This window comes from Athene noctua, chromosome 2 (genome assembly GCF_965140245.1).
Source record: "Athene noctua chromosome 2, bAthNoc1.hap1.1, whole genome shotgun sequence".
NCBI classification, from domain to species: Eukaryota; Metazoa; Chordata; class Aves; order Strigiformes; family Strigidae; genus Athene; species Athene noctua.
The window spans coordinates 47,189,667-47,192,322 of record NC_134038.1 but is presented as its reverse complement, the minus strand read 5'-3'; positions in this window follow the sequence as shown (position 1 = coordinate 47,192,322).

Below are 2,656 nucleotides of genomic sequence, written 5' to 3'. Positions count from 1 at the left end.
GGATTTTATTTCCCTTCTGATTTTTGCACTGAGAGTAGGAGAAAGCGGCATGGGCAATGTGAGACTCTACTCCAAGAGAAGGAGGAGAATGCAAACTACCAAAAGGCATAGAGTGGACTGTTGATAAACCTCCCTGGTAGGCAACGAAAGAAATTACGTATGCTTGCTGTGGAAGCCTGATATTCCAGATTGTGTGCAAGTGATATGTGAGCCATGTGGGTACATCCACTGCTGTTCCAAGAGGGGAAACTAAGGCAAGAGATAGGTGATCTCTTGATGTAAATTGACCTTTCTACGTATTATGTTTATGTTTGTTCATATAGCTGCTTCGTAATTAGTTCTGCCAGCTCTTGGCTTCCATATGTCTTAAGGAATGACAGTATATTCTCAGATTTACTTCTATTTATACTAATTAAATACTAGTAAACCTGTCCACCTAAAGGACAAACTATAAATTAGCTTTTTCTCAGCTCTATGTTGGACTTCTCTATATTCCTAACTATTGAAGCTGCTTTATTTTTCATGTTCTTCTGTCTTACAAACAGTTACATAAGTTTATAGTCCTGCATAATTTAGCTATGCACTTCTTACATTGAACTCATACAGAGGAAATCATGACAAATTATGTAGGAGGAGGATTTCCAGTTATTCAAGGCTTAAAGTGATGAAATTATATAGAGATTTATATTATTAAGCAAAATCACGTTGTCTCCAGAACATCTTCATTGCATATGAGCTTGAATATACCTGAGAAAAATAATTATCAAGGTTATGTACCTGAATTTATTTTTTAAAAAACGGTCATGTAGGGCTGGAAAATAACATTTAGTGCATAGCTCTTAGGAGGGAGAAACCTATAGCAGCAAGGTAATTCCTGACAATGTGGAAGGACCTCAAAGCAGACTCTGTTGTCCACTGCCAGCATAAAGGGAAAGCAAAAACATTTTTAAAGTTAAGAAAATGTCTGGGATATCTTCCTTAACAATTTGGAGCAAGAGAATTTCTAGTTGTGAGGGATGGTTGTTATTTGTAAATGTGCTTAGTGGCAACAGGCTTGTCCTGGACTGGCTGCATCCCCTGTTCTTGCTGCACCACTCCTGTTCACCAGCTGACTTGTTTTATGATGAAGGCGGAAAGTGTATCAGCCCATGGATTGCGATCCAGGTTTTGCAGTGAGCAGCAGTGTTCGTTGAACAGTTTCTTCCTCTCCTTTCCAAACCTATGTACTGAATCAATTTTATAGTGTTCTACCATTCTCACTGAGCAGGGAGAGGACTCCTTCCAGGGCTCTGTGGGCAGAGCTTATGCAGTGGAGCAGGGGTCTATTACCTGGCTAGTGCAACTACAAATGGAGTTGCTTCTCTCATAATTATACAGATGAATCTAGGGAGGGTTCCTGTGTGGTCAGCCATGCCACAGAAGGTCCAGGGATAACGCTAAGAGAGAAAGGAGACGTCAGGTACGGAGATGATGCAGGGTTATGTGCCCATTTACCTTGTGCCACCGAGACTTGCAGCTGGCTCTGACAAAGATAAAGTAGATTCCTGCTTAGAAACCTGTCTGAAGGAGGAACACAGAGCACGTTATGTAGGTCTGGCCATGAGGTAGAATATAAGAAGCAGTATTACCTGCTTGGTTGTGTCTCTGAAGCAATGATACAGTCATGGAAATTTGGCAGAGGGGACTGCCGTGCCAAGTACCCTATGTCCTTGTTGTCCTTCATGCTGAGGAGTCCTCAGTCTCTTGGAAGAGAGTTAGATCTTATCCTACAAAGTTGTGCGAACAATGCTGTAGAAATGAAGTATTTTTAACATACTGTAACCACAAAGGGCTTAGTATCATCACCAGTTAGTTTCAGTTACCTCACAATGCAAGGCAGGATGTCCTTACACGCCTCAGGGTGGAGTGAAACACGGGGCTGGTTTTGCCCTGGATAGGCAAACATCCAAAAGTCCAAATTAGAAATGTGGGTGAATGTCTTTCAACACAGGGTACGTTTTCATACCTCCCCATTATCTTTAAAATATCTTCACTTTTGCCTCCCTCACGCCTTTGTAGTCTTCAGTTTCTTCTAGTAGCTCAGTTCCATTCCTAGAGGCCTGAAATGAATAAATCGAAACATGCTCTATTTAGACTTCTACCCCATGGCCAGCACACCCGATACGGCATTTCAGAGACTGAGGGAAGTGAGCCACATTTGCTCATGGAAAAAGGAAAGAACTGCAGCAATACAATGACGTAAGGTTTATCCTGCAGGTTCACCTCAGGTTACAACCGGATCTAATTCCGCATGCTCTTGTCAGTACAGCTTAGTTCAGCTAAACCAAGAAAATACAGTTCAATTCTGCATACAGCTAACTCCCACATAAAGCATCAAAACCTTTCCAATCTAATTTTTTATTGCATGCTTTTTCCTTTTTTTTTTTTTTTTTTTTCCTTCATTTGAAGAGTTGTTGGGCCTGAATAATGTGGATTTATTTATCTGTCTGGTACCAAATCAAAATAATTTTATGAATTAAAGAACCCTCTCAAAGTAAACAGGAGAATCACACATTTAAAGATGTTCACACACATCAGATGCTAATGAGGTCATGAAGGAGAATATTGCTGTTTGGGGCCTCTACTGGTCCCCAGGGTGCATTTTCTCACTGGGAAA